A 24,508-nucleotide genomic window follows, 5' to 3' on the forward strand; every position below is an offset into this window, starting at 1 on the left:
TACATCCGTGGACAAGGGAAGAGCTACAGACATCACTATCTGGACTTTGAAGGTCCCTTCCAACCCTAACCATTCTATGATTCTATGACTTCTGTCACGGCCTTTGACACTGTCCCCAACAATATCCCTCTCTCTTGAGTTGCAGATTCAAGAATCAGCATTCTCCTAGAGAAGCTGTCAGCTCATGGCTTGGACAGGTGTACTCTGCAGTAGGTTAAAAACTGGCTGGATGGCTAAGCTCAGACAGTTGTGGTGAGTGGAGTTAAATCCAATTGGCAGCCAGTCACAAGCGGTGTTCTCCAGGGCTAAATTTTGGGGCCAGTCTTTTTTTAATATTTCTGTCAATGATCTGGATGAGGGGATTGAGTGCTCCCTCAGTAAATCTGCAGATGACACCAAACTGAGCGGGAGTGGCAATCTGCTCGATGGTAGGAAGGCTCTGCAGAGGGATCTGGAGAGGCTGGACTGATGGGCCAAGGCAAACTCTGAGGTTTAACAAGGCTGGGTCCTGCGCTCCATTCTCAACAATCCTATGCAGTGCTGCAGGCTTGGGGAAGAGTGACTGAAAGCTGCCCAACAGAAAGGGACCTGGGGGTGCTGGTAGACAGCTGGCTGAACATAAGCCACCAGTGCGCCTAGGTGGCCAACAGCATCCTGGCTTGTATCAGGAACAGGGTGGCCAGTAGGAGCAGGAAAGTGATTGTGCCCCTGTACTCAGCACTGGTGAGGCTGCACCTCAAATACTGCATGCAGTTTTGGGCCCCTCAGTACAATGAGGACGTTGAGTTGCTGGAGAGCATCCAGGGAAGGGCAGTGAAGCTGGTGAAGGGTCTGGAGAAAACGTCTTATGAGGAGCAGCTGAGAGATCTGGGATTGTTCAGTCTGGAGAAGATGAGGCTCAGGGGAGACCTCATTGCTCTCTACAACTACCTGAAAGGGTGTTGGTCTTCTCCCAAATAACTTGTGATAGGACAAGAGGAAATGGCCTCAAGTTGCATCAGGGCAGGTTTAGATTGGATACTAGGAAAAATTTCTTTACTGAAAGAGCACTGGAACAGGCTGCCCAGAGAAGTGGTAGCATCATCATCTCTGGAAGTGTTCAAAAACCATGTAGACATAGTACTTCAGGACATGGTTTAGTGGACATGGTGGTGTTAGGCTGATAGTTGGACTTGATCTTAAGACATCTTTTACAACCTTAAAGATTCTATTATTCTAAACTGGAGAGACAGAGATTTGTGTCTCACAGCAGGCCATGGGAAGTGATTCAGGCCCTCTACTCTGCTGAGACCAGACCTAGAGCACTGCATCCAGCTCTGGAGTCCTCAGCACAGGAGAGACATGAACCTGCTAGAACAGGTTCAAAGGAGAGCCATAAAAATTATCAGAGGGCTGGGGCACTTCTCCTGTGAGGAAAGGCTGAGAGTTGGGGCTGTTCAGCCTGGAGAAGTCTCCAGGGAGACTTTCTTGCAGCCTTCCAGTACTTAAAGGGGGCTTACAAGAAAGATGAGGACAATCTTTAGTAGGGCCCGTTGCAATAGGAAAAGGGGTAATGGTTCTAAACTAAAAGAAGGTAGATTCAGACTAGAAGGAAGACATTTTTTACACTGAGGGTGGTGGAGCACTGGCCCAGGGTGCCCAGAGAGGCGGTGGATGCCCCATCCCTGGAAACATTCCAGGCCAGGTTGGCCGGGGCTCTGAGCAACCTGATCTGGTTGGAGATGTCCCTGCTCCTGGCAGGGCGGTTGGACTGGATGGGCTTTAAAGGTCCCTTCCCATCTATGATTTAGGGTGCTGGGAGCACTGAATACAAGGAGCAAGTCATCTAAACACGACATCTGTGTTAGCATAAGTCAAATGGCTTCTGCCCCTGAAAGAAGAAGGCAGAGAAAGAAGTAATTAATCTGAGTGTTTTAAGGTGGAGTGGAGCTGAAATTACAATATCTTTAGCACCTGAGAGTGCCTGCTCCCTCCACAACCACACATTAAATCACAATGAAGGACTTGCCTGGTTATAGCTATCTCATTGTGCTGTCCTGACAGCAGGCTGGCTGACTGTTGGTATTAGCTTCTCCATGGGCTTTAGTCAAGTCCTGGCCTGCTGAGGAGGTTTTGTTCCTGCCCCCCCCCCCCCCCCTTCTTCAGCCCTGCAGAGGGAAAACGGAAGTTAACCTGAAAAACAGTGTGCTAGCTGCCTCTCTTTGGGGGCTGAACTCCCTGCCCAGTGTGCCATCCAGGTAGTCAGCCATGGGTCACCTGCCAATCCCTCCTTAAGAATTCCCCCAGCCCCTAAATCCACTCCTCTCGTGGATGCTTAACAGTGTCCAACTCTCACCTACTAAGGAGGTCACACAGTTTCCATCTGCACAGGGCCTGCTGCACGCAAAACCCTGGCATGGAGTTTGCTCAGTTTAGGACCCACATGAATGGATGGGCTGAGGTTGCTGCCAAGGGGACCCCATGTCCCTCTGCCTCAATAAGGGACCATACATCTCTTTCTTCCAGTTCCTCTCCCTCCTCACAAGCATCTTTCTTGGCCATCCCCAAATGCCCCCATCCCATACCTCAGTATCCACACCCATCATGGATCTGGCCAGCCCCTGGGGGGTTTATCCCATTGTGCTAGCAGAAGTTTGGTTTTGTGTTCTACAAAAGGCTTACATTCCTTTTCTCTCCTGAATTCACTTCTTAAACAACCTTTCTCTAGCTGTTTTTTTTTTAGCTTCCCTTCTAGTATTTCAGAATCTTTGTGACCATCTCATGCCTGGGCCAGGCAGGTGCCAAGAATGGCACACACAGTTCCTTTTCCCTCACCACCCCAAGTGTGGCTGCAGCATTGTCCCACTCACCCTTTCCACTGCCATGGTGGGTCACACCACTTCTTCACCCAGGCAAGCTCCAGGCAGAGAAGGGGCACAGTCATGCCACCAGCATGCTTCCTCCCCTGACATCCTGCTAGCTGCACCAATTCACATCACAAAAGGGTAAGACGAGCAGGAATGCCTCCCAAAAAGCCAGTTTTTAACAGCATCTAAAGACACAATTTATATATGTTCCTATACCACAGGCAGTATACCAAATCTAAACCTATGAAGGATGACTCACACACACAACCACTCACCGACCAGGCAAGGACACTCAGCCCCAAGGAGGCTCTCTGCCATCTCCCAACGCCACCCACACTCCCGTCACTCCCAGGCAGACCAGCACCGAGACCTCCCCCACCGGGCACCATTTCTACTCTCATGGCGGAGCTGGCCGCGTGGTCAAGTACGGCCAAGCCGGCCCCCATTGGCCAAGGCGGTCGCCGGGCCGTGATCATTGGCTGGAGACCCCGGCAGCCGTCGCGTGGGCTGGGCGGGAACTTTCCCGCCTTTTGCAAAGGGCGGGAACCCTCGGGCATTGCGGGGGCGTCTGCCAGAGGCGGGCTCGCCCAGACGCTAGCAGCCGTTTCGCTGCAGGTTGGTGTGAAGTGTGACGTGCTAAAGCAAGACGGACACACAATAAAAACTTTTATTTTTACCCGTGAATTTTCCATGCAGAGGCAGCAGTCCTTTCCTTTGTCCAAGATGTAAATTTCCAGAAGTATTCTGATTTAGAAACGTTTGCACTAAATCTGGGTCTAAACAGTAATCTGCTGCTGTGCAAAACACAGAGGGATCTTTCCTTCATTTTGACTCCTGAGTGAAAAAAAAAAAATCTTCAACTAACAGATAAATTCATCTTGCCACTTCTTTTATTTGGTTCCACTTGTCTCTTGAGAACAGAGTGCTACTTTGAGGCAAATGCTTGAATTTTTCTCTCTACACCCACACAGAATAGTGCAGGAACAACGCGCTGAGATTTTCCTGTGCCCCTTGGATCAAAACCTATTTATTCTAGGCCCGGGTCTGTCACCATGTCATCTGTGCATAGCTGATTCTGCTTGTAAAGAATTCTCCTCTCTTATTCTCCATATTTCGATGAGTAACTACTTGACACACATCTAGTTACCTCACAAAGCATTCTGAGAAGAGAACAGGATCTTAATTCTCTGATGGCCAATGACTTTATGGTGCAATATTTGCTTTGTTCTTGTGCTCAAGGGCCACTGGTCAATCAGTAAAAGCCCACCTAGAAAGAACAAATGAAGATTTATTGCTGTTCTGACTTCTTCCTCTCCTGCAGTGCTACACAGAGCAGAAGGGAGGCAGTAGACAATGAGAGACAGCAGCTCTCACGAAGCATGGCACAGTCTTGCTAAAGAAATAAGGGTAGAAGTTAAAACTAGGAACGCCTTTCGTTTCAGTGACAGGGTGCACGAGGTGCAGTGGTACTCTCTGCTCTACTCTGCCTATCTGTTTTCCACAGATGATGATCAAATCATAATCATAGAATCAAACAATCTTTAAGGTTGGAAAAGACCTCCAAGATCATTAAGTCCAACCATCAACCTAACACCACCATGCCTACTAAACCATGTCTGAAGTGCCACGTCTACACGTTCTTGGAACATCTCCGATTGTGCAGTCAATTTATTTTGGAGTTTTGGCATATGGTGGGGTAGCAGGTTACTAAAAATTTGGCAGGACATTTGCAACTGAATAAGCTAGCAAGTGGTGTTTCCCATGTTTGCCCAATGACAAGTTGCTCCCCAGAGAGGGGACTGGAGATCTGATGTCTCTATAAGACCAGTCTTGAGATGTTTGTTTTCAGTCTGATTAATATTCCATTCTAAGCAAATGCAGAATTTTAGAAAGCAAGCTAAGATCCCTGCTTCAAGCTTCATACACTTCCATGAGTGCCTGTAAAGGGTAATTCTCTCAGTCAAAACAAGAGAGATTAAAATAGGAACGCATCAAAAAAATGAACCTGCCATTCTGAAGGATACACCTGAGACATTAATTGGGTATTTTAAAATTATAAAGGCTAGGCTACAACACTTCCTGTGTTTGGTAATCTGCCTGATCATTTTTCCAGAACAGTCAACAATATATTCATATGAGTGTGTCTGTTAAGTTTTTGACAGCTACAGAGCTTACCTAGCACTTTTTTCCATACATTATTTCATTAATTCATGCAAAAACATTTCTGCTTTTTAGGGTAATGTCTGCTATATCTCTGCACATTTTAACTTTGGAAAAATTAAAAAGTTATCAGCTTGGTTTTCCTTTGGCTCTTTTGGTAGTACCAGAATCTCTTTTTGGAAGGCTAACAAACACAGGACGTGTCAAATAGTACTCCTGGTACTATCTGACAAAAGGTCCATAGGATTCTGGAGGATTATTCTACATCTAGAAGGCCTTCCTTTTAAAATATCATTTCAGATCAGGCCTGGGGGTGGTAATGATCAAAGCCCTGATGCTGACACCTTATAGGATCAGCCCCACGTGCCCACACTCAGGACCGAGCCTCCTCGTGCAAATGCAGACGTTGCTAACAAGGGTAACAGATGAGACTGGGGCCAAAAGCTGTTATTTCCCCGCAGCTCCTTGGTACTGCATGTGAACGCGGGATGACAGGCATACTGGTGAAATGCAAAATCGTTCTAAAAAGAGCAGATATTGCATCTTTGACTTGTTTTGCACAAAACCGATCCCAAACTTGCTGTCTGAACTACTCGCAAGACGATTTTGAGAGGACATGCACCAGCAACTCTATATCAATCTTCCCCTCGTTCCTAAACTGACCACTTTCAAGCCAGTTTAATTGAAATAAATGCAAAAAAGAGTAAGTTCCCACAGGCTTCATGATGGTTTCCTATTAGCAGTCTCTGTGAAAGGAAAGTGCAACACAAGTTCAAACTTTTTTTTTTACCTTCCAGGGTTAACATGGGAATGGTGGAGAAACACAAATATCTAATATCTAATATCTACCTCCCTTTATTTTGAAACCATGACCCCTTGTCCTGTCACACCAGGCCCTGCTGAACAGTCTCTCCCCACCTTTCCTGCAGCCCCCTTTGGGCACTGGGAGCCGCTCTCAGGTCTCCCCGGAGCCTCCTCTTCTCCAGGCTGAACAGCCCCAGCTCTCTCAGCCTGTGCTCACGGCAGAGCTGCTCCAGCCCTCTGAGCATCTGCGTGGCCTCCTCTGGGCCCTCTCCAACTGGTCCATGTCCTGACATTTACACCGTTATGCAGAATGAATAGAACTGGGATCAATCACAAATTTTATCGCACTTATCTCTTGCTTCTCACTTCCAGCCTGCCAAGGGGCTGCTGCAAGACGCTGTTCAGGTGCTGTTTAATTGTAATTAATGTTGTGTTCAGAAGGTAACCTGAGCTTCACATGGCTAAAGTTACAGCTTGTAATCTCTTGCTGCTGCAGTCAAGCAATGCTTAGCAAGTCAAATGCTCAGGATAGCATCGCTGTCGTTTCTGATCTTTTACACTTGGTGCAACCGAAGCTCAGGAAACCAAACCAAGGAAATCCGCAGCAGCCAGTGGCAACGTACCACCTGCGTCCTGCATCTACCAGTTAGGGTCAGAAGCTGGGCTTTCTACATCATCCCTTTTTCAAAGAACTGTACTTGACAGGTTTATTGTAACAAGTTGTTTATACATCCGAATTCTTTTCTTCTGTATTCATACCAACTGCATTTGTCCACAGTGTTCATTTTCAACATGTTCTACATTGTGATTCACTCTTAGATGAGGAAAAGAATTAAAACTCTACAATTCCTATCTGACCTAAAGAAATAGAGAGTAACGTGAGCAGAACTATTTGTCACTATTTTGCAAAACCAAAGACTCTTCCTATGATATTACGTTTCAAGACACATAGTTTCAGTGTCCCTTGATCTGCTTTTAAAATAATCAGTGCTACTGAAAATGGCCTGCTAATCCACAGCTATGTGCATTCCAGTAAAACAGATGGGCTGGCATTTCTTATTAAAATACAAGACGTAAGCTAGTCAGAAAGGTGGTAAAATAATTCACCTTCCGAAGTAAAAGTTGTCACATCAACAACTGTCTGGTGCCTGACTGGACATACTGTGGAATTGTTCTCTCCTGTAAGCCAAAACCCAGTTACGGGTATAATGAGCATCAGCCACCGACGAACCAGAGTGCCCCTGGCAAAGCGCAGGCCCAAAAGAACACCATCACTCAATATGTATTTCTGGCTTTGAAAATAAATGTGTCATTGTCCTGGTTCTGGCTAGGACAGAGTTTTCACTAGAGGGGCTGGAGCTGGTGGCACCCCTGGCTGGGGACACAGCTGGGATAGGTCACCAGCTGGGACAGGTTACCCAAATTCCATCCCCTGGGACACCATGCTCGGTGGATAAAGTGGGGATGGTGTTGAGGAGCAGGTTGCTGCTGCTCTGGAGGGAGCTGGGCATCAGGATCCTCTGTGAGGTGTTGTACTGTAAATTACATGAATAACTATTTTTCAGGGGGGGGGGGTGGTTTGTTTTCCATCTCTGTTTTTTTTTCCTCTGTTGTTCTCGTAAACTGTTTTATCTCAACCCACAAGTTTCGCTTTCTTTACTGAGTCTCCTCCCTGTCCCACTGTGGGGGTGGTGAAGGGGGAGCGAGCTACTGTGTGGTATTTTAGCTACTGAGTGAGACTAAACTGTGACAGTTATCTATAGAATGCTTCATTTTTTAAAAATGCTTTTCTATGCCCCCTCATTTATCTGAGAGCTGGAATCGATTTCCTTATTACAGCACTCTGCTCCTCCAGTAATCCTCACTACAGACAGTACAACCTGTAAGTTCCTAAAAATGTGTACTTGAATTTGCATGTACCTGTTACAACCCTTCTGAACAGGACTCCTGTAAAATAGCGTTTATTTACTACTTCTAGTAAATTTTGTCTGTGTGCTAGCAAGAATTATTACAGTGCTTAAGTAAAACACAGTGGTCAGTATTTTACTGCTGAATGCGTTAAATTGGACAGTCGTCTTTCTGAGTATTCGTACCCCATCTTGTGACCGGCAGTGGAAGTGCAGGAGCTACCCAAGCGCTTCTCGCTTGTATCCCACACCTGACAAAAGTTCTTACCCTAACGCGGGCTCTAGCTTCTCTATTCTCAGAAAATAAGTCAACTTACATCTGAAAGTAAGGATGTAAAAGCCATTAGGCAGCCGGCCAGATTTATGTGACAGAGTTTTACCTGCACAGGGATGAAAACTGCATTTGGGTTCACCTTTTAGCTGCCGAGGTGTCGATTTAGGCTGTTTGACATGCAAAATGTCTGCCTTGTCTCGACAGCTGTTGGGTCAGTCTGCTTAATCTGCTCATCACTGAAAACAAGGCTCCAAGTTCCCTTCCTGCGTTTGTGATTAAAATAATTATTTGTGAAGTATGGCAGGACACCACACACTTACGAACTCACTGAAGTTTTGTTCTAAAGTTTGTGAGAAGAAAACAGAAAAGCTTACGAAGAGAGACTAACAGGAAGATGCTGTGCATTCACGCATTTTTAAGGTATCTCTTGATCTTGTGAAAATTGAGACACAGAAAACAGATCTATGTTTCAAATCTGTTTTTAAAGACAGCATTTCCTTCTCTGAGCTTGTACTAGTCCTGATGACTCTAATATTGCATACGCACCAGGAAGCTGAAGGATCACTTTTCCGTCTCTGAAAGACTTTGATGTGCCTTACAGACCCTGTGCATCCCCAAAATGTTAAAAAAAAAAAAAATCAATCAGGAATATAACCAGAACAAGGTATTTTGGTCAAGTAATGCTGGGTGACTTGTTCTTGCTGAGGCTGGCAGTTGTGATTTACCACTTGACACCACGCCACAGTTCGGATGGCCAGGGTTTGTGTAGATTTATGCGCTATCACTAGTTTCTAACCTTAATTATCATTCTTTTGACCAATTTCTAGGTTAACCAGCTTATGAGAAACAGCGTGGAAGCATCTGGAAGGGCAATGGCGATGGGCCAAAGGGCATCCAAAGCCCCCGGCATCCGTTAACTGCCCGAATGGGAACGGGGGGTGTAGCAGCTGGGCTCTGCCAGCCTGGGAAGCGGAGCCTCCGCCGGCCCGAGGGCTACGGACCAACACCCGAGCAACCGCGGGCTGGGGGACGGACACGCACGGGCCTGGGGCCGCCCGAGCCGGGCCGCGCAACCCTTTCCTGAGGAGAGGACACCAGGCCACGGGTCCCTGGGCAGCGGCACGGCCGCGGAGTGGCGGGGGAGGAGGAGGAAGAGCAGCCCCGGGGCAGGAGGGACCGCACCCCTCTCGGCCGCGCCGCGGGCGCCATTTCGGGGCTGCCCCCCAAGACGCCTGAAATAAATGGCGGAGAGGGGCGGAGCCCTTTTCAGCGCCATCCATTGAGGGGAGAGAGTCCCAGGTGGGGGCGGTGCCGCACGGTTCTGAAACCAATGGGCGCGAGAAGAGGTAGATGATGGACAGGTGGCCCCCTCCGCCCGGCGGCGCCCGTAGGCGGGGCTTGGCGCCCGTCGGCCAATGGGGAGGGCGGCGCGGGGCGCGTCGCGCCTTCCCGTGGTGCCGCGCGGTGAGCGGCGGCAGGAGCGGCCGCGACTCCATCCGGGTCCCGGCGCGGCTCCGGGTCACCCTGCGGCAGGTAACGGGGCGGCGGCGGGCGCGGTCCCGGTCTCCGTGGGGCGCCGCCATCGCCCGCGTGGCGGGCGGTGAGCTGCGGGCAGCCCGCGGGAAACGGCCGGCGAGGCCCGGGCGCAGGGGTCGGGGCGCGGGCGGGGCGGCGCGGAGGGCGGGACGGGTGGGCCCAGCCCTCGCCCCGCCGCGGGCGCGCGCGAGAACCGCGGCCCGGCCCCTCCGCTCGGCGTTGCCGCCCCGCGGGGTAAGAGCTGTCCCCGGCGGGGGGAGCGGCCTAGGCCGCGGGTGGAGGCGGTGGCTGCGGCCGCCTGCCCCGGCGAGAGGCGGGGGCGCGGCCGCCGCTGCCGAGTGGGACTTCCCCGCCGCCCCCGGCGCCGCTGAGGGCTCCGTTTATTGTCGTTATTTTTCTCATTGAGGCTTTTTCCCCCCCCCCTTTTCTCCCCCCTCTCCTCCAGACTAACTTGAAGGCCCGGAAGTGCCGCCCCCGGGCTCTCCTGAGTGGTGGGTTGGCCTCCGCCGCCCGCCGGGGATAGGCCGCGGATGCCGTCAGCGCCTGGGTACGTCACTTCCGCTATCAAGTGTGTGGGAAGGGGAGACCTTGGCCGCAGGGGGGAGGCCCCCCCGCCACCTCCCCCCTTCCCGGTACCGGGGTCTCGGGGGGCTGCGCTCGGAGTCACTGCCCCACCCCGGGCACCGCAGGGCACCGCGCTGCGGCGGGGCGGGCCGGGGGGCGGGCAGGGCTGCAGGCCGCGGCGAGCAGGGCGCTGGAGACGGGATGGGCAGGCAGAAGGCAGTCCGGCCTGAGAAGAGTTAAATTCAAAGCGAGGGAGCAGGAGTTGAAGGAAACACCGTGTGAAATACCCATTCTTTGGCAGCTAACCGTGCTGTAAATGAACCGCAGGGTAAGGGGTGGGAGACACCTGCGTTACATTTTGGTACCCTTGTCAGTACGGTGTGAAATCCGTCCTTGATACGCAATAACATGCGTATGGTGATGTTCTTCTGGCACAGCGCAGTCAGTTTTAGAGAATGATGTTGCTCAGTCAAAGTATATTTTTATGACTTCTTGTAGAAGTGGAAACTCAGTCTGATGTTCAAGGTTATGATAGCCCTTATGTATAGATTTGCCTTTTCTTCATTGTTTATGCTCCTCTTTAATTGTACTGCTTTGCATAGACAATTGTCTGACAGTAGTGCCAGTCTTAACTGGCATGGAAAAATTGCTTCAGTTAAAAATGTACATAAAAATCCTACGGAATAATGCTTAATCGTAACAATGGGTCTAACTTATCCCATGACAGAATTTTTGAGAAAATACGCCTGTCCCTTCAAAAGCAATAGTGTTTTTTTTAACTTAATTGAACAATACCTAAGAAACAGGGCATTGTCGTCTTAATTCTTCAAGCGAGTAAGAACCCCCAGCTGCCGGGGGGCTGCACCAAAACAGGTGTTTGCTAGTGTGGCTCCTGTTGTCAAATTTGATGTGTTCTGTTCACAGCGACGCTCAGGTGTTAAACAGCCTGAACTTACCCAGTGGGTTATTTGCAGTGGTTGTTCAAACTTGCTGCAGTCTTTCTAGTGTAGTTGACATGGAATAATAGATTTAATAGTATTTTTTTATTCCCCAGAATAGCTAGTTTCATGAAGAGGGGCTTATTAAATACCTGTATTGTGATTTTTTTTTTTTTTTTAATACAAAATTGTTGATAGTAATTTTTTTCACCAAGCTTTTCACCAAGTTGTTCTCAAATGTAGCCTCAATTCATGTAAGTCATGCTAGGAAGTTATTTTGCGTAATAAGTCTAGAAGCTTGGCAAAAGGAAGCTTAAATAAAACATCAAATGACTTGCTTTGTTTTTCTGCTACTACTAACAAACTGTATCCTTATTTCACGTTCCTTTTGATAAATGCCTTCTGTGTTTTTCTCTGCTCTCAGTAGTGGAAACACCACTTCATTTGCAAAACAGTGAAAGGCTCCCAGGACTTATAAATGGCAATAGATGTTTAATTATGTTGCCAATTAATAACGTCACACAGCATTCTTGAAAATGTTGTTCTCATGCACTAACTTAATTATTTACTGCATTTGTGTAATTGTTATATTAACATGCAAACTTTATGCAGAAAAAGTTAGTCTGCTTACTAGTAGCATGTCCTAGGAGACACAAAGCTAGTGGATAAATACACATTTGTATATTTGTAAGTACACATACAGATGTGTATTCAAAAAGGATTTGTAAGAATCTGGTAACATATTGGTGTAGTCATTTTTCTTACTAGAACGTCTTTATCTAATTTCACCGAGGGTTTTGCCGTCGTTGTACAGGACTGTAGCGCATGCAGCTCTCACGTGCAGACGGTTTAATACTAACGTTGTAAAATACAGCATGTGTACAGGAAGATGCTAGGATTTGCATTACGTTGATTCTTTGGTCATATTAGAAATTATTAATTGTGCTCACATCCTTACTTTTCCACAGGAGATGTGCTTCATTCAGTGCAGGAGTGGGCAGTAGTGACTTCTAGTGTCTTTCAAGCTGTGGTTTCTGGATATTTATATTCCATCTGTAACTAGATGGTTAGAAAAATAAGTCGAAATCAAATATACTGACTGAAAATGTGCCAAACCAGTAATAGTTCATGTTATAATTACTTAAAACCAGAATGCTTTGTGTTAAAACGATTAAATGTAAATGGGATACAGATTTTGTAAAAAAATTGTCATTTCCGATTGAGACATGACATAAATACATTATTGATGACAGTCGAAGGTGTTAATCTTCCACTGTTGTATGAAAAATCCCAAGAAATACCATAGTGGATGTGTATCCCTGTCTAGGTGCATGGACTTTGGTACGGCTTGTGCTTAGAGTTAAAGCTCATCTATAAATTTGTATAGATAGCATTGTGCGCTGAAACTGCTCATACTGCCTTTCTCCTCTTTGTAAAATTTGCCAGTTCAAACAAGTATTCTGGTGTGATTCACAGTGTTTCGGTGTATTGCTGCTAAATGGACTAGCATGTCCAAATAATGGTATTAAATTTTAAGTGTTTGGCTGTAAGCAGGGAACTCTTTAAAAAGATCCCTGGGCATCAGCTGGCAAGCTTTACAGTCTGATGGAAGAGTTTTTGCTTTCTTGGTCAGTGCCTCTTCTCAATACAGGTGAATTTGCTTGGCACAAATTCAAAACAAAACAAAAAAAACCAATCAACCAAAAAACCCAAACCCTCTAATCTCTTTGGGCTTAATCTTCACACAGGTTTTATTTAACTTACAGCTTCACTCTGTTACACTTAATTTTATTCCCTGAATTTGTAAAGCTCAATTTAAGCACTAGAGTTAAATAGTCTTTTCAGATAACAAGCTGTTTACAAATTTACAACTTCCAAATGTTCTTTTCACAGAAGGATGTCCTACAGCATTACATACCTCAAGTTAATGTATCTGTTTACCTCCACACTGCATATAGTAGGTGTCAGTAAAGCACAGTTCATGTAGGAACTATTCCTTCTGCCAACTCACTTTCACATTTAGGTGGTTTATTTTGTGCTGCAAAGTGGACAAAATAACTGGGATAGTAAAGCATTTGTCTTTTAGGATCACACTGAGAGAAAACAGGACTTCTGTTATTTCCACAAATGTACATTTTATTCCTTCAGCAGAGTAATGAATAAAAATGGTAACTATCATTTGAGATATTTTTTTCTCTTTCACAGGCTGGAGAATAGCTTAAGCGTGCTTATGTTCTATGTGCTACTAAACAAGAACATGGAGATTTTTGAGACTTTTTTTCTATGCAGTTTAGGATCATTTCAGAGGTTTTAAACTTACAGGTAGCTCAAGAAAGCCATACTTCAGAGTGCTGGAGCCCATTTAGATTCTGCTACTGTCACTTCTCTTGGACACAAATTAGGAGCAAGGCTCTAGCAAGATAAGCACTTTATTAATACAAAGCAAGGTATACTCCAAAACCGAATACAGAGGAGGAAAAATTTTACTGAGCCTCTTTTGGAAAGAAGTGATGCTGTACACATGTAGCATGTGATGACAGACAGGGCAGGGGTAGAGTGAAGTGAGAGGAAGCATTATGAAAGGTAATTAAGTTTGCATCAATCATGCTGCTCCCTTCACCTCCCTCCAACCCCCACCAGTTAAAAAAGAACCCATGAAAAAAACAAAATTGAGTTTGTGAGTCTGCATGTAGTCATTTGGGATGCTTGATGTGCAGGTGCTCCAGTTGTGGCAGGAATTCACTTACTGAAAAGAGTCCGTGGGAGTCGGGAAGTGTGTCTCCAGTGCAGGGAGTGCTACTGAAATCATGAGGTAAACCTGTGAGGAATTGGTGTTAGCGCTGGTATTGTAAACCTGGAGCTCCATCGTGTGGTGAAAGCTGTGTGCAGGCTGGAGCCTCTGCGGAGTCAAGTTTGGCAGTGAATGCGTTCATCTGTGCCGGCGCTTTGTGAAAGTTACACAGTTCCACTATTACAGTGTCATTTTCTTCCCTTTCACTGCTTTGGGGATTTTGAAATACAAACACACAGTGACTGGAAAAATAGCACTTTGAACTGGGCTTTTAACAAGGAAAGCAAATTTACTGTGTATTTCGTAAAAGCTTAAAGTCTGTTTATTGCTGAAGGAGAGAATATGCAGGTAGATAACACTGAAACGCCTGTGCTGCGCTGAGGCCTGATACCATCAGCACGGTGACCTCAGTAGTAGGGATCTCTGCAGGAGTGGATTCAGTTGAAGATGAGAACATACCAAATCAGTAAAGGCTGTGCCAGGAGCGTCATTTCTCAAGCATGCTGCACATCAAGCTTCTCTGCTTCTGTCTGTGCCAGAAAATCTGAATGCGTGATATCAGAGAAGCAGCACAGAGCAGGCCTCCAAGGAGACCTGGCAGATCTCATGCTGTAAAAGGACATTGCAGCTTAGCTTATACAGTTTTTAAAAACTACTAGAAATAGCCCTCAAGTTAAAAACTCGCAAGCCTACAGGATTAGTATAAAGCAGAAGACTAATTAGCTAGACTTTGCATGAATACACAGTAAAACAGACAAAAAAGGCGGAAGATAACTGAACTTCTTCCAAAAGGTTTTTGACTAGAATTGTAATTCTTTTAATTCCATACCCTTCTATTATTAAACTGAATTTTAAAAATACCTGAGTGATGTAACATCAATAAAATTGCTTTTCTGCAATAGTTAGAAGACAGGGTACCTGATGATTTTCTATAAAGTGTATTTGTTACAGAATGAGATTTTTCTAGTGTCCTCTGTGCACTTTAAGATCTCAAGCCAGACTACTATCTCTAACCACAGGGTAACAATTGGAAGTAATAACAGTTTTTTTAAGACCATGTTTTATCTTAAGTAACAGCTCATCCAGATCGGTAGTGGATGAAAGGCTCTTGTTTCACAAAGGTGAAAGGAGTCAGGTTAATATGGACTGAGGAGCTGTGTGTACTGAACAGGAAAATCTAGTGGTGGCAGTAGAAAATGCTTTATGATTTCCAATAACAGAACTTTATTGAAAAGGCCTACTGTCAATGGAAATAATAATGAAAGCTGTTGCTACATTGCGAGTTGTTTAGGTTTATAACTAACTTTTGCCTAAAGGTGGTGAAATGCAACAGATCAGTTATGAGGTTTATTACAATCCTTGTGTCCTTCAGGCTTAATTTAAAAAAAAAAAAATTTCAGAAGTATTGCCCTAGATATTTTATACATTTTATGTTTTTGACAAGCTTTTTTTTGTGTGGTAACACCTATTCTGTTTTTTAAAGCGCTTAAAACACTTTCGGTACATCACAGAATCACCACCTTAAAAGTTCCTTCTGAAACGAAACATCTGGGACTTCATTAACTTCATGGAATCACTAAGTAACACACTGAAGATAACAGGTTGGTGCTCTCTGCAGCTGGACTCGCTGGACAGGCCCCTGCAGGCTGCCTCTCTCATTGAGAAATGGGTGCTTTACCTGGATTTTGCTCAGCTGTTAGTGGTTTAGGTGCAGGAACAGGGAACTGAAAGGACTGTCAGCTTCCCTACCAAATATCTGCTTGACAGCAGGTCCTCTGCCTGAGCTAACTCAAAAGGATGTGTGCCAGTGCTCCATAATGGTTTGACTTTGTCCCAGTGCTACTGTTCTAATTTATTTCTGGTTTGGGCATTAGGACCAATTGCTTGTGTCCATCTGTGCACGCTGAAGTATATGTTCTGGTAGGCGTGTAAGTTAGCAAAAGCAAATAATGGGATTTATACCAATTACAAGCAAGGTTTTAGGAGTGATTCACCAAAATTTGTCATCAATATTTATATAAAGGATTCTAGAGTAAAGCATGGAGGGGGTTGCAAAGTATTTTTATTTTTTTCTCTGTTCAAGCAATAACGTCATCCCTTTGTATATTAATGCACTGGATCACGCGTTGTGTTTTTTGGCAAGGACATTAACATGCATTAGGGCACTGTTGGTGTATCAAGGCTTTGTCTGAAGAGTGGTCTGAAAACCTCAGTTTAGAATTGGGATGAAGTACTAGTAAAACATGTATTTAACGTTTTAAAAACTGCATTTCTCTATATATTTTCAAATATCTTATACGTTATGTTGACAAAATAGTTTTCCTCTACAGCTCTGTTCTCAAGATGTCCTTGCTAAGAAGGGGACTGTAAGTCACACATCTGCCTGGCAAGTATTTTGATTTCAGTACTCTTAAGACTTTTTTACTTCAAGATCATGTCGAGCTGTGTTAATGTAGAAATTTGTTTTATGGTTGTATCAGGAGCAGTTAGAGTAACCCACTTGTTTCTGATCTGAAAACAATATCTAATTTAAGTGGCCTTTTGCTAAGGCAATTTAACAATTAAATGTCAGGGTACAGGCCATAATCTTAATGATTTTTTTTTTTTAATAATAAAAGAATCCTTGTGCATGTGACTTGATGTAATTTAAGACTAAGATAAGAAGCAGAAAATACTGCTTTTGATGGTACTTTATTTTCTTTGAGCTTTTATGTGTTAGGATAGCTGAAAAAAGTCACTCTATGTGATAGTATTTATTTCATCCAAATTACAAATATTTGGGCCTCATACTGATCCGTGTAAATCAGCTGCATAGCTATGGTCCTAGATTTTATTATTCTTAAGTTCTAAAGAGGAAGAGTTTTACGTCTGCGTATGGTGTTTCTGATAGACTTTTCTTCTAATTTCAGATGAGAGGTTACAGCTGTGAAATCCTGATAGTACTTAACAGAAGTTTAATGACTGTAATTGCTATGACTACTACAGCTTGCTACCTGTCTGAAGATGAAATATATTAAGACCCAAGCAATTGGTAAAATCTTGAATTAGGGAATCTTATTGTTAAAATAACTGCGTTGCATGCCTGGTGGGAGTAAGGGGAATGCTTTTTCTGTGATCGATATTTTACACTGCAAACACTGTCTGCAGCTAGCCTAACTTGTCTTTACTAAAGCGACGCTCTTTCTACATCAACTCTGAAGATGCCTGCACTGTGGGATGAGGTAGTAGGTTGTATAGTTTTAGGGTCATACCCGCAACTGGGAGATAACTATACAATCTACTGTCTTTCCTAAAGCAGCAGAAAATCGACAACGGAAACTTTTCAATTTTAAGTTCAAAGTCAGATTCTCTTGAACTTCTGTACTTGCAATGCTTATTGTAGGAGGAAATCTTTCTGTAACACCTGTGGGTAATTGTGTTTAGATTTTTCTGATTCTTGGAAAAGGTAGGTTATCATTCTACATTAATTTTTCTCTAAAAATTAAATTTAGAATAGATTGGCTCCTGTATCTGTATGGTGGGGCAATCAGATACAAATTATTGATGTTCCAGTTCTTGTAGTGTTTAACATTGCTAACTGAAGTATCGAATAGACTTGAGAATGAAACTATGGTTAGCTGCTTAAGCTCTTTGCTGAAGTATATGCTTCTCTGTCAGAGTGAGGTAGTAGATTGTATAGTTGTAGGGTAGTTATTTTACCCTGTTCAGGAGATAACTATACAATCTATTGCCTTCCCTGAGGAGTAAAACAAACTGCGGTCCTTTGCAGTCATTCATGTCCTGACTGAGTAAAAACAGATCTGTCAGATAAATCTAGGATTGTAAAGTGTCAGATTAATCGGTGACAGAATTTGCAGGATTAACAGTCAGTGTGAACGGTGCGACCTCCACATGATGTATTTGACTAACATGACTTTTCTTCCAAGGTGAGTGGCACAGTGCTGGCTGGATATTGAAAATGGGTATGTTCCTAGATGGAGAGTGGAATACACCATAGAGTAAAAACTATTCTAAAATGATTTGGTTTTGAATGTAAAAATACAGGGTGCTCAAACTTATACGTTTTTACTTGAACTGTTTTAAGACCGCAATTTCTGTGATGCATTAAAATTCCGTAACTCCAACTGCTTAGTAAAACTTAGAGGGAAAACTGACAATTATAAAATCTGCTTATTTTTCTCCCAGCTCTTCTAGCACATGAGACTTAAACAATGTAATATAAAATTAGAGTGTTGACTGGCCAAAATTGACCCCTCGCCTTTTTTGGAGGAGTGTAAAGCTATGAAGTTTGAGCATTCAAGATGCAGAACGGTAATTTTTATCTGAAGTGGTTACTGTTTTTATAAAAAGACATTTTACGCCTGCTGCATTCTTTTTCCCCCTGATGTTCTAGGTGTACCCAGTCTAACTGCTTCTGCGCTGTCGTGACCAGCTAGCGTCTTGCTATAGTAACAAAGAAAAGCATAAAAATGCTTTTTGGAACTTGAAGTGTAGCATAGTAGGTAAGATTGAAAATGGAGCCATTCATGAGTATTTAAGCCCGGAGCGTTAAAACTGATTAACCACTTACCAAGCGGTGGTGACAGTGTACACTTGCAGGGTGTGCCCAGGCCTAAAGGGCAGAAGACCCAAAGCAGCTGGTAAGCTAAATTGACTTCAGAGAGCCGCTGCTAAGTAAGAAGAACTGCAGAAAGGAAGCATTGGGCTCCTAGGAAGAGGTAGTAGGTTGCATAGTTTTAGGGCAGGGATTTTGCTCACAAGGAGGTAACTATACAACCTGCTGCCTTTCTTAGGGCTTTATTATAACACCAGGACCATTTTGGCTCCAGCCTAACCTCTGCAGCTTTGGTACGTGAAGAGAAGTGACAAGCTGTTTCTAAGCTTATTGAGGTAACAGGTATATCAGCAAACTTGGTACTGAACTCAAGCGTAGTACTGCTAGCTGGAATTCCCTACGGTGAAACGCTGCATTTGAGGGTGCACTTGCCATTTTGGTGACGCTGGGTTGTCGTAAGTAAGAGGCTGTGTTTGGAAGGGAGCTCCTTGAAGGGTGAGACTGAGTTTCCTGCAATTAGGATGGAGGTGGTGTGCACTTCATAATGTTCAGTTGGAGTCCTAATGCTGTGTACTTAAACAGGTAGCTGTAATACATCTTCCTTTGGCTTTGTGGATTCCAAGGGAAAAAAACCCTAAAGTTTTCCTTCCCCAGAAGGATCAGCTTACGGCTCACCTGAAAGCTGGTGGTTTCTCAGCAGGTATAGGCACTCCTAATAAAACAAACTCTCAGTCATGGATTATTTGCAGTCCTGCAGGAGGGAAGTTTTCAGTCAGTTAAAATGAATGATTGCATGGTTTGTCTGTCATGGAATTGTGTGTTAAAAAAGGCAGTCCATAATTTTTAATGTAATTACACTGTGCCACACAATAGTTCTGGTAGGGCTTCAGCTGGACATCCTATACTATGGGATACATAAACTTTATTTTAACTGCTGAGCGTCCTGTAGCATTAACGTGTTAGGCCCACACCAGCCACTGCTGAAATTTCTGACAATGAGAAAGAATCGTAGTTACTATAAACATCTTAAGAATGCTTATATGGAACATCCTGTATGAATTGAATTGTACACATTTGATTTAGGTAATAAAATACATTTTGTGCAACTCTTACAGTGAATGGAATTTACTTTCTCCAAAGTAAGGAATTTTGCAGGAAAGTAGTGTTCACATTGAAATACAAGTCAAGACCGCGTTACAAAAATTACAGTCTTAACTGGAATTAGTGTTAACTAGTTAGTCCAGTGTTGGCTAAAAATGATTCTAGCATTAACTATGACTTTTGTTAAAGAGCTTTGGTACAAGACTTCATGGGGCAGGGGGATGAGGAGGGGTGTGGAATCCTTGCTTACAGCATTGCTGTTGAATGAGCAGGAACTCTGCTTACTCCAGAGCTGGTTTCTGCGCACGACTTCAAATTGTTACATGTATAAAGCTAGACTTGAAGAGGGTGGGCTCTGCTAGTCCTAACTACACCTTGTTTTTTGCATAAATGCAGCCGGTCGGGTATCAACAGATAAGATTCAGGAAAATAAACAGATACCAATAAATTTTATTATAGCACTACAGAACTCATTAAAAGCTTTAATATACTTAAAATTTTATAAGTGCAAGGAGTATGCTTATAAAAAACTGAAATAAGCTCTGCTAGCCACCCCAGCTATGATACTCCCATTGTACCTGCCACATTTGTAAAGCCCTTTTGTGAGATAAATAAATAGAACTTGGGTCCTAGATGAAAATGAGTAGCTGTTTTATGTTAGGTTTGGAATAATATGCAGGTTTTAGTGTGGATGTGCCTGTTTCTGCCCTTCTGTTAGTATAACACGATACCGGCTCTCAGTGCTGCTGGGTTTCTTCAGCAGCATGCTTCAGAAGACAAGAAGTAGATGAAGCTCTTCATTTAGTCTCTGAAGTTTTTTTTTTTCAAGTGTTAAAACCAGAACACAGTGTTAAACACTGAGTCCTAAGTGTTGCTTAGGCAAAAGTACCTGAATTTGGGGATTAATGTCTCTGTGCTTTCGGTGTATTGTGCTAAGCAGATACTGCAGAGAGCTCCTGCAGCATTGGTTCTGCCATGCCAAATCTAGTCCCTCTCGTGTTACTGTGAGTGGCCTTGATCTTGTCTTCAGACAAGATGGCAGTACTACTCAGTTAATTTAAAAATTGTTAATTAGTTCTCTTTTTATCTGAGGATGCTAACCCTTGACCCCCATCTTTCCACTGCTGATTCTGTCTTACCTGTAACAGGTACAGGCATTTATTTCCTTGTAATTGGAAGCAGCTCGATTAAGCGATAAGGCTCAAACCAGAAAGGAATTAGGCTGTGGTTTAGCAGTCTTGGCTCATCAGATTATTTCATACCTTGACTTATCTGTGGGCTCCACCCAGTAAATGGTATCTGCGCAGGAAAGCCCAGGGTTGCTTTTTTCCGTGTGTATGCAGAGAGGGATCCATGGATGAGGTGACAACATGGCAAGAATCCTTCCAATAAAGAAACTGGTTAAAGAATGCGCAGCAAACAGCGCAGAAAAGTTTGGAGTAACAGTAGAGACATGTTTACCACCCATATTGAAGTGATTGTGTCATGGTGGTCTTGGAGACATTCCAGGAGAGTTCCAAAAATAGAACAGTGCTTCAGTGCAGATCCACGTCCCGGGAGGATTACTTCTGCGCTCCTCCGTGCAGGAAGGTGTGCTCTGAAATCTTCCTGGTAGTGTGAAACCTGAGACCCCCTCAGCTTTTTTTCTGTAAGAGAAAACACTACTGCTGAACATTCTTACGCTTCCAAAGTGGACTCTGGGCACTTGTGCCATGTTTGCAGTGTATGAACTTCATGCGTTACAAATTGTCTCCCGTGTGCTGCCTCGTGTTGAGGGCTAGGGTTGTCGCAGAGAAGAATTGCTGTTGTTATTTTCTATACTTTGTACTATGCAGAAGACAATAGAGCTCCTAGAGAGCAGCTGCCACCATGGGTACATACATGTTTTACCCTACCTCAAAAGGGAGGGAGGGGGAAAAAAAAAAAAAAAGATGAAGGAAAAATCTCAGATATGCTGGTCAAAACAGACGAGTTCAGCTGGGTATTAGTGGTTTCAATGGAGACTCTGAAAGATAACTGAAGTCCCTCAATTCTAGAGGCATCTGTGCACGACGTGGCCTTCAGACCTCTGCTAAGCTTTAGGGAGTCCAGGGGAGGTGGCTGGATTAGTCAAGAAAGCAGATGTCACCTAATCAGTTCAGTTGTACATTTAATGACATCGTTCTGTAAAGATGAGTCATGAGAGGAGCTACTGGAAGCGCCAGATGACCGTATTTTGGTGCAACGCATGACATCAGATTTGTTCTTATTGCATATAAGGTCTCACTGGAATTTGATTTGTATGCTAGTTTTTTTTTTTCAGACACTTAAAACCACTACAGTGAAGAGGGCTTATGTGCATTAGAAAATAAGAAGCTGTTCTATTTCAGCCTGTTGTATTAAAGCAATCCTCAAAATAAAGCTATTACAAGTCATATAATGCTACTAAGGACTGTATTTTCGGTGACTGAAAAGGTCCTTTCTGAAATGGGAGAATGTTACTGAAAAAACATATTTCCTTGGACATTAAAACTCTTACATATAGACAATGTTGAGCTGATTAGTTAAACTTAGTACAGCAAAAAGCCATCAAATCTTGCAAGTCCCAGTTCTGCAAAGCGGTTTAATACTCACTGTATACATTACATTATATATTACACACCCTGTAACACGTTACCTTTGGTGATACCTGTGGTCTTAGTGCTCCCAACAGCTACCTGTAAATTGCTAGGTGGAAGTAGTAAGGAGTAGTAAATCAATCCCGGTATCCCGAAATGCTGTCGCATATGAAACCTGATTCACGTCTGGAATCTTTAGCGTATAAGTGGCTCCTCCTGCAGTAGCCCCCTGAAATGAGGAAGGATAAGGGAAAGAAAAAAAAAAGAAGAGGTGTTGACCTTCGCAACTCCTACAAAGAGAAATTTGTACAATGTCAAGAATAATATTCATGACTAACATGCTGCCCGATTAAGCCATGACTAATGCTATTAGGACCTGCTGCATAAAACTAAAGCATATCTTATGCCAAAACAAGCACAGTCAAAGTCTTTTCCTTGCTACTTATTTCACAAAAAAAAAAAGCAAGACTGAAGCTGTTTTTAGCGACTGATGTAATACCATCCTGATCGTTTCTTCATCAGCTGGCATGCTCTGCCCCAACTGCCTTCTAGTACATGCTGTAATGAAAGTTATGCGTGTTCTGAACAACTGCAGTATATTTCCTTTTTCTCTTACCCTTTCAAGTTAAACGCAGCTCCTGTGGAGAATACCGGGGAGCCAGCAGCGCAAATAAGGAAAGTCAACACATCTGAGGAACCTCTCTCTGTTCTGGTGGTTGCAGTGGTTGGCGGAACTGCGTTCCTACTGTTCCCTGCTCCATGCCATCCTGCTTCCGAACTTGAGATGCTGTTCTGGTACAACAGCCTAGCACTGGTTCACGTATGGTGCTTCTGGTGCTTTAACGAGGGAAAGAGGTAGGTCAATCCTAATCAAAGAAATGGAGAAAAAAACTAAAGGTAATTAAAATAGTTGGGGCATTAGGCAGGAAAATAGAATGGTTTTGGGTTGGAAGGGATCTTAAGCCCACCCAGCCCAACCCCCCCTGCAAGGAGCAGGGACATCTCCAACCAGATCAGGTTGCTCAGAGCCCCGGCCAACCTGGCCTGGAATGGTTCCAGGGATGGGGCATCCACCACCTCTCTGGGCAACCTGGGCCAGTGCTCCACCACCCTCAGTGGAAAAAATTTCTTACTAATATCTAATCTAAATCTACCTCCCTCTGTTTTGAAACCATGACCCCTTGTCCTGTCACAGCAGGCCCTGCTGAAGAGCTTCTCCCCATCTTTCCTGCAGCCCCCTTTGGGCACTGGGAGCTGCTCTCAGGTCTCCCCGGAGCCTCCTCTTCTCCAGGCTGAACAGCCCCAGCTCTCTCAGCCTGGCCTCACAGCAGAGCTGCTCCAGCCCTCTGAGCATCTTTGTGGCCTGCTCTGGACTCGTTCCAACAGGTCCACGTCCTTCTGATCTTGGGGGCTCCAGAACTGGACGCAGTACTCCACTAATAACTAATTAATAAATAATTACTGTGGAGTAACTAGGATATATGAGTATCTGAAGGTTGTAAATGCAGGAAATACGATTTTTGTTAGGATGCTGGTAAAAAGTTTCAGCTCACTCACAAAAATTTTTAATGAAGTATGTAAAACTCTGTTGTGGAGATACTTCAAACAGGTGAATTGCCAACAAGCAGCTCTGGAAAGCTGTCCTTTGGCAGGAACAGACGTGTTTAAACCCTGCTTCAGCTGAAGTCAACGGAAATCCTTCCCTTGATCTCAGGGCAGGATTTCACTTTGAGCCCAAGTGCGTTTTTTACACAAGCGACTGAAATAAGGTGAACAGCTAATTCATTACTATGGAAATAACGGATTTAGGTAGTTATTAGTAATATTTTTATTTAAAATCTACTCACAGCTAGGAAAAGCTTGTCTTCTGAGTGGGCAGCCAAGCTGCATGAAGGTGGTGATGTGGAAAATGCAGCAAGCTGGTCTCCCTCAGGTGTGTGATGAAGTTTTTAGTCTTAATAAAATACCTGTTTTCTGTTTCGCTTTTCTACTCTGGTTGGACCTGTGTCCCCGCTGGATTACCGTGACTCAGCGCGCTCCATTGTTTTTCAGAAATTCTGAAATGTGGCCAAAATGTCCCTTCCAAAGATTACCTTGTTAAAGAAAAAAATAACCGCTGTATTGCTTACCCTTCAACTCTCAGTCAGTGACCGCAGATTGTTGTATTTCAAGTAGAGGCAACACAAGAGTTTTCCTGTTAACCCCTCTTAAAATACAGAAACTAAAATTCCCTCCCTAATCTCCACCTGCTGATTTTCCTTTGGTTTTAGAGCAGCATCATGGTCCTGTGAAATTCAGGGTCCATCCCTGGATCCCTGTTTAGCACAGCTGTACACGAAGCTTTCTGCCTTGTCTGCCAGTTAATGTCACTGTTGACTCACGGACGGACATCCCAGGCATTTTAAGACTGTGTTTATACGCAACTGTGACAGTAG

The 24,508-nt window shown here is 44.2% G+C and overlaps 2 long non-coding RNA genes across 2 annotated transcripts; both read left to right on the forward strand.

Moving 5' to 3' along the window:
- Window positions 1-9,425: 9,425 nt before the first annotated feature.
- On the forward strand, window positions 9,426-16,207 carry LOC147599450 (uncharacterized). Its single transcript, XR_015259530.1, has 3 exons — window positions 9,426-9,524; window positions 9,973-10,074; window positions 16,151-16,207. It is a non-coding gene; the product is annotated as an uncharacterized LOC147599450 (long non-coding RNA).
- A 518-nt stretch (window positions 16,208-16,725) lies between these two features.
- LOC147599451 (uncharacterized) lies at window positions 16,726-24,054 on the forward strand. Its single transcript, XR_015259529.1, has 3 exons — window positions 16,726-16,851; window positions 17,747-22,928; window positions 23,923-24,054. It is a non-coding gene; the product is annotated as an uncharacterized LOC147599451 (long non-coding RNA).
- Window positions 24,055-24,508: the final 454 nt, after the last annotated feature.

This window comes from Chlamydotis macqueenii, chromosome 10, assembly GCF_036417535.1.
Source record: "Chlamydotis macqueenii isolate bChlMac1 chromosome 10, bChlMac1.mat, whole genome shotgun sequence".
In the NCBI taxonomy this organism is placed as follows: domain Eukaryota; kingdom Metazoa; phylum Chordata; class Aves; order Otidiformes; family Otididae; genus Chlamydotis; species Chlamydotis macqueenii.